The sequence below is a fragment of the Trichosurus vulpecula genome, chromosome 1 (assembly GCF_011100635.1).
Source record: "Trichosurus vulpecula isolate mTriVul1 chromosome 1, mTriVul1.pri, whole genome shotgun sequence".
NCBI lineage: Eukaryota > Metazoa > Chordata > Mammalia > Diprotodontia > Phalangeridae > Trichosurus > Trichosurus vulpecula.
Window position 1 is genome coordinate 70011185 of NC_050573.1, and position 8358 is coordinate 70019542.

An 8358-nucleotide genomic window follows, 5' to 3' on the forward strand; every position below is an offset into this window, starting at 1 on the left:
AACTCAGGCCTTCTTGACTCCCAGGTCTGCTCTCCGTCCACTAGACCACACTGCCTCTATATTTGTCAATGGGGATAATTCTAGTACTGCTTCACATACTGCCTCACAGCTATTATGGTAAGGAAAGCAATCTGCCCTGTTTTTAAAGATGTGTGGAAGCTACCACAAGGACCCTGCCTCTCCCCAACGCCCCAGTGTCCTGCCCAGTTAAGGTAGTGATCCCAAATTCACCCTTCCAAGTTGTATGACCCAAAGCAGGTCATTTCATCTTTCTGAAACTTAGTTTTCTCATCTATAAAATGGAGCTAGTAGTAGTTGTACTGCCTGCCTTAGAGAATGGTTGTGAGGAACATGCTGTAGAAAGGGGCATTCCTGTGATTCCTTCCTCACTGAGCCAGAAAGGCTGGTTACTAGACTTCCTTTAGGCCCGTGTCCCTTGGTGGTGTTTGTAAAAGAACCTATGAAGAATTTGCTCATTGAAGCATCATTTTCCTTGGGATACTTCTCACCTAACACCCAGATAAATTCTCAGTTTGGCTATGAGAGGCCTGGAAAGAAAAAGGTGACGATTCACCCAGGAGTTTAATCAATCCTCATTAGGGTTCTCAGTGGAGGAGGTACAGTGAGTAGAGAAACAAATCCACCTGGTTTAGCTGAAGTAGGTTGGCAGGGATTGGCTGCCTCTTACACTGTGAAGCAGGGTGGCGTGTGGCACTGGGGTTGAAGCCCTCCTCAGATGCTGTGCCTAAAGGCAACATATCTAAATGCTGGGTGTCTCATTTTCTACACTTGTAGAACGGATATAATACTCGTTGCCTTTCCAGGGCAATCATGATGATGTGAAAGAATTCTGAGTTCTCAGTTTTCTGGATAAATTCAACCTAGTAACCAACATAAAACTGATAGCAACTTCAACCATCTAGGTCAGTGATCTCTAAAGTGCTTCCAAGGCATGACCCCATCAGATATGTGGTCAGCCATTCGGGTGGTGAGATGATCACATCCCACCAACACAGCTTCACTCCCCCCCCCCACCTCATTACAGCTTGATACTCCTCCACTCCACCTCCTCCCACCCTAGGTGGCTGTAGGGCAGTTGTAGCTATGATAGCCTAACCATGATCCAGATACTTGGAGCTGCTGCAGTGGCAAAATGTCCCTGGACCTCCACCAGATCTGATCACCTTGTCTGCTATAGAGGCCCTTCAGCAGTCCTGGGAAGTGGCTAGAAAGCCAAGACTAAGGCACCATATGAAAACACACACACACACACACACACACACACACACGCGCGCGCGCAGAGCATTTTTGATGAGAAAAAGTAGCCCAGGGTGAGCAGCCATGGGTGGGTTATGTCTTTTACAAATCTCATTACATTATCTTTTTCCTCCTTCCAAATCTACCCCTTTTCTGAAATTCTCTCTCTGAGGGAGACAACATTCTTCCAGTCTCAATCTCCTTGACTCTTCTGCTCAAGAAAAAAAATTACTCTTTTCGAAGTTACCAGTGAACTTTTAATTGCCAAACCTGACAGCCTGTTCTCAGTCTTCATCCTCCTTGACTTCTCTGCAGCATCTGACGCTGTTGACCACCCTCTCCTCCATAGATATTCACTGTTTCCTCTCCGAGTTGCTGAAAAATAATGTAAACACATGTCACTTACAAAAAACTTTCACATCTGTGCAACTTTAAAAATTTGGAAACTGAATGTTGTAGGCTATTTTGAAATTTCTTAAATTAATGGCTTCATTGAGTTTTGAACTCATTTGTTAGAAATATAAAATTGGAACACCTTCCAATTAGTTTGCCAGAATGGCTGATTGACATTACATAATATAGAAATTTACTAGCCAAATTTCAACAAAAATTTGTGTATGATTGGTGAATAGGATTAAAAAGTGAGCATAAATACTTAGTAAGTATAGCCAACAGTGCATTTAATCCATTTGGACTTAAGTATCTTTGTGGTTTTTTTTTTCCAACAATGACAAGCTGTTTAAGCTTTATTAAAATAAACTGAGCTTGAAACCAGACCTACGAATTGCTATGTCAAAATGTTAAACCAAAAAATTTAAAAATAGAGCATATTCAATCATATTGCTTTCTAGAATATCATTATTAATAATAAGTGAGAGCAAAAGGATTTTTGGTACAATTTATTTTCAAAATACAATTTCAGCATCATCTCATCGTTTTTCTATTTTTTGTCTCGTAAGTTAGTACATTATAATTATAGTATAACTTATAAGTATTGTTATGTATAGATGGTGCACGCAGAAACCAATTTTACTGATAGGGATGCATGATAAAAGTTTGGAGACAACTAATTACTACAGTTGAAATCTTAGAAGCAAGTAGAGAGGACCTTTTAGCAACTAGAGATGCTGCCTTCACCTAGATAGTTATGTGGAAAATAAGGTAACACCAAAGGTCACATTAACAGCAACCAAGAAAATGACAGAAGAAATTGAGGTGGGCACGAATGAGAACTATAAAAAATAATCTTGGAGTCTTTTTAGGATAGAATCAAAAGGGCCCTACAAATGTCAGTGACGCTATAGTAAAATACAGGATTTGTGATTTTTGCTAATGTGGGTTCTTTCCTCTGTTCCTCCGACTATCACACAGTTCCTTCGTACCCTAACAGGGTGTTTTTATGAGTTCCTTAGGTCCCCTCTTTCTCCCCAGCCAAATCATTACCTGGTAAGCAGCCTTCTGGTGATGAGTTTTTAAAATTAGATCATTGATATTATAGGGCCGCTAGGTGGTGTAGTGAATAGAGTACTTGGCCTGGAAGACTCATCTTCTTGACGTCAACAACAACAAAAGATATTATGGAATGAGATTTGACTGAAATATGGTTCTGAAGTGTTGGTCCTACTACTCAGTAGGAAGAGGTTGGATAAAATAATAATAGTATTTATATACTATATCAAGGTTTGCAAAGCACTTTATAAATACTTTATCCTCATAACAACCCTGGGAAGTAGGTGCTATTATGGCCCTATTTTATAGAGGGGAAACTGAGGCGTAGAGCGGTAAATGATTTGCTCAGTGTCACACAGCTTGTGAGCAAGTGTCCAAGGCCAAATATGAACATGTTTCTTCCTGACTTCTGTGCCACCCAGCTGCCCAGATGACTAAATAGAATTGGGTGTTAAGAGGAGAATCTTATGTGAAGAAATCCAGGAGCTAGAGCTTAGTATGTTGGACAACATTTGGGTGAGGATCAGTGTAGGGAGAGTTAGTGTTTGACAGACTGCTTAGACCTAAGGAAGAAACAGATCAGGCGTTAGAGAAGCTGCCGATCATAATAAACATGGCAGAGAAGCACATTGTTTTAGTGATAGGTGATCTCAACTTTCCCAGGCATGTGCTGTAGCTCTCTATGCCAGAAGCACATTTTATAAATGTGTACTCTGTCTTGGTAATTTTATACTTCAAAGGTGGAAGAAATGAGGGGAACTGCTATTCTGGACCTGGTTCTGAGCATCGAGGAAGAACTTGGTTGTTTAAGTAGAAATAGAAGATGTCAGCAAAAAAAAACAAAAAAAAAAACAAAAAAAAGAAATAGAAGATGTCTTGGAGACAAGTGATCACTCTGTCTTTGGATCTGTGATAGTCTATCAGTCAATCAATAAACCTTTATTAAGCAACTGCTATGTGCCAAGCTTTGTGCTAGATGCTGGACGTACAAAGTTAAAATTAAGATCACTGCCCACACAAGAAAATCACATATACCATAGGAGACATGTACATGTGTAAGTATGTACAAAATAAATGTATGGTAATTTCATGGGACAGTACTAGTATGGGGTGGGGGGATCCAGAAAGGCTTTGTGTAGAAGGTGTCCCATCACCAAGTTTTGAAAGAAACAAGGGATTCTGAGAGGTGGAGGTAAGGAAAGAATACCAGGGATGGGGGATGGCCAGTGCAAAGGGCCAGAGATAGGAATTGTCATGTGAGAAACATCAAAGTCAATGGCTAGAGGAGTAATGTTTGATGTTAAAGACGACTGGAAGCCTTTCTTAATCCTTTTTAATCCCAGCACCTTTCCTCTGTTGATTATTTCCTGCTTATCCTGTATATAGCTCATTTGTACATTTTTGTCTCACCCAAGGGCAGGGGTGGTTTTTTGCATTTCCCACGTTTGGTGCAGAGGTGCTTAATTCATACTGTTTGACTACAGAAATAGAGAAGTTTGAGAGATGGATGGACTTACACTAGCTGTGTGACCCTGGGCAAGTCACTTAACCCTGTTTGCTTCAGTTCCTCATCTGTAAAATGAGCTGGAGGAGGAAATGGCAAACCACTCCAGTATCTTTGCCAAGAAAACCCCAAATGGGGTCACAAGGAGTCAGACATAACTGAAAAATGACTGGAGATTAGAGGGGAAAATGATGATGGGGGAAATCAGCAGAAGCCCAGAGGGAGGGGATGGATGGAATCAGGGATAACTATAAAGGAACTGGACTTGTTGAGAAGGGTTGTCATCAAATTGGAGTAAAGGAGGAGAGAATGAGAGATGACTGGAAAAGTTTTGAGATGAAGGGAAGAGGGAGCTCACAGTGAATTGATCTTTGCAGTCAAGTATGAAGCAAAGGTCCAGCCATATAAAGGTGGTGATTCTTCTGTTTCTTGGGCCTTCTCACTAACCTGGATCCCTCTGTCCTTGTCCTGGGACCTCCATTTTAAGGATGTGTCCAGGCCAACCATGTATACTCCTTGGTTCTGCTTCTGTCTGGACTTCTTTCTCCACCATGCTCTCATCATTTTCCAGTTCTGCCTCTCCTTTTTCAGATTCTTTTTATGTATTGCCTTCCCTTGTTAGAATGTAAGCTTGAGGGGTAGCTAGGTGGTGCAGTGAGAAGAGCACCGGCCCTGGAGTCAGGAGGACCTGAGTTCAAATATGGCCTCAGACACTTGACACACTTACTAGCTGTGTGACCTTGGACAAGTCGCTTAACCCCAATTGCCTGGCCTTCCCCCCTCCTCCAAAAAAAAAGGGGGCAGCCCTGGAGTCAGGAGGACCTGAGTTCAAATCCAGCCACAGACACTTGATACATTTACTAGCTGTGTGAGTTTGGGCATGTCACTTAACCCCAATTGTCCTGCCTCCCCCCCTCAAAAAACAAAACAGAAAAAGGAATGTAAGCTTGAGGGCAGGGATTTTTTTTTTTTTGGTGCTTTTATTTCTACTCCTAGCACTTAGCACCATGCTTGGCTGCACAGTAAGATGCTTAATAAATGCTAGTTGTCTAGACTTTGGAATAGGAGAAGGGGACAGAAGGGAAGCTTGAGTTGAGAAATAATTCGGAAGAACTTCTGTGTGGATTGGGATAGACTATTAATTAGGGAGTAAATCAATTAAATCAATTAGGTCTTTGCTGTGCAGAGAGCTCATTTGAGAGGAAGTAACAAATCTGTAGTGCACCCAGTTGATTCAGTTGTGTGACTTCCTCAAGCTCCAGCCACTCAGAAGCATGTGAATAGGAGTGGAAGATTTCATAGAATTCAGAGAAATGGCATGTAGGCTCTCATGGCCTACACCTATACAGGCTCTACAGGGAGAGTCATCAGAAAAGGGGTGGAAAGTTCTTAAGCATGGAATTCTGAAAACATAATTTGGATGAGAAAGAAGAGAGAGTGCTGCCTAAAAGACAATGTGGTTGCATGGGAAACTTTAACTCAGATTGAAAAAAAAAAAGTAAATGTAAGCAAGGGATGGATAACTGAGGGTACATACAAGCAAACAGTATGGTCCTGTAAAACTAGTAAGAATGGAAACCTAAAATAAAAGTGTGATGAGGTCTAGAAGAGTTCAGGTCAATAAGCTGTATTAGCAAGGCAAACACACCAACGATAATTGTGAAAATGCTTACGTAGTTCTGTATCGCAAAATACGAGACTCTCCATACAGAAGGTATAAGTAAAACATTTATTCAGACACCAAAGAACCATATCCCATAACCAGTAAGTCGAAACCATTCAAGCAGCAACCAACTCCCAAAACCAGTAAACCCACTTTATCATAACAGCAAGGAACTTAAAACACAATATCACAGCATGGAGCCTCACCATCCCATAACCTTCCACCCTCCGGCTGGGACCTCACCACCAACAATCACTCATGGCGTTGCACACATCTGTTCTTTGCCTCAGTTCTAAGTGCTCTCTCTAAGCGTATCCTATAACACACTTTCCTTTTCCTCTTAGCAAGCTCCTCCCACCACATGTGACTTGTTTCCTGTGACATAAGCAGGTCACATGGGCCTATTAATGTGTGGGAAAGATCTTCAAATCTGAATTGTCATTACATAGGCCCGGGAGAGTACTGGCAGATGTGATGGCTGAACTACTCTGAACCATCTTTGAAATGTCAGAGAGGGAAAGGTGAGCTTGCCTTTATCACTGGTGACATTCTAGAACACCTTATAAAAGGTATTTGCAGACATTTAGAAAGAGAAGCAATAATCTTGAAAAGCCAAAATGGCTTCATCAAAAGCAGTCCTACCAGACGAACCCCATGTTCCTTTTTCAAAGAAATTCAACTGGTAGATCAGGTGAATGCTATAGGAATAGAATATGTAGATTTCAACAAGGACTAAACTAGTCATTGGGTTAATGTCAACGAGGAAGGGAATCTTTTATGGAGTGTTACAGCAGCCTGTGGTTGGTCCCTCATTCTGCATTTTTAATCAGACGTGAATGATGGTATGCTGATAACATTTGCAGGTGACACAAAACTATCAAACACAATGAATGACAGAATCCAAAGGTACTGATGGGCTGGAATGATGGGCTAAATCTTTTAAGATAAAACTCTGCTCTGGGGTTAAAACTCAACTTCACAAATACAGAATAGGGGAAGTATGACTAGACAACGGTTCTTGTGAAAAACAAAAACAAAAAGCTCGGGTTTTAGTGGGTTGCAAGTTCAATGCAAGTCAACAGAGATATGTCAGCCAAAAAACAGTTAACCCCAGGCCCTATTAAAAGCAGTGTGTGGTATTCAAAACGAAGGTGGTGATTGCTCCACTGTGCTGTCCTGGCCTAACAAGAGTACTACGTTCAGGTGTGAATGCCCCATTTTAGAAAGGACATTGACACGCTGGAACCCTTGTAGAAGAGAGCTTCAGCGATGACAGAAACCATACTTTATTCAGATGAGTCGAAGGAACTGGGGATATTTGGTCTGATGGAAAGAAGTCTGGGGGCAGGGAACACAATAGCTGTCTTCAAGTATTTAAAGGGCTGTCAAGCAGCAGCTAGGTGGCACACTGGATAGCTGGGCCTGATTTTGGAAGACTCATCTCCCCAAGTTCAAATCTGGTCTGAGATACTTCCTAGCTGTGTGATCCTGGGCAAGTCACTTAACCCTGTTTGCCTTCATGTCTCATCTATAAAATGAGTTGGAGAAGGAAATGGCAAAACGCTTCACTATCTCTGCCACAAACATGCCAAATGTGGTCACAAAAGTTGGACACAAGTGAACAAGTGGGAGAGTAAGGATTAGGTTTGTTCTATGGCTAAGGGCAGAAATAGCAACGCTGGATAGAAGATGCAGGGAGGCAATTTTAGGCTTGATGGAAGGAAAAGCGTTTCTATTAGAGCATTCCAGAAATTGAAACAAACCAGATGCCTACAAGCTAGGATGAGCACTTGTCAGGGATGCTCAGAGGAAATGGTCATTCGGGGCACAAGTTGGACTATGTAGCCTTTGAAGTCCCTTCCAATTCGGTTCTTGGGTCATTCTGACGACAGTCCGTCTTGTTGCTGGGACCACACTTTTCCAACTCGGTAGCACGTGTCAGAATTTGTACTTCACTGATCATCCCAAGTCCTTGAAAATTCTCAAAGATGAATGCTCACCACCCACTGAAGAAACCCCTTCTATTCTGAAACAATGCTATTTGTTAGGAAGTTTTTCCTTACATTAAGGGAACCTACCTCTGATGGGCATCAATTGTTCCTAGTCAAGCAAAAAAATTTAACCGCTCTGCTCCAGGATGGCTCATCAAAGGCCGAGTCATCCAGAAAAGATTCAGTTATGTTCAACATTCTGTTTGGTAAGGCACAGAAAAGCATAACCCAACTGAAGAATGAATTTTACCATTCCAAATGATTAGGGTTCTTTTTCTTTTTTAAGTACTAGCACTTAGAGGGATAAAGTTTGCTTTTTCATTTCTGTGGAGTCACTCATTCCCCAAAAGAGGATGGGAACGGTGCTAGAGTGAGACAGACCATTTTTCAGCTCCCACCTGCACATGCCCCCTTGCCACAGGAGCTGTCGAATCACATGCTGATCATTGTAAGATGTTCACCAGGTCGTGAGAAACACAGTGATCTGCAAACCT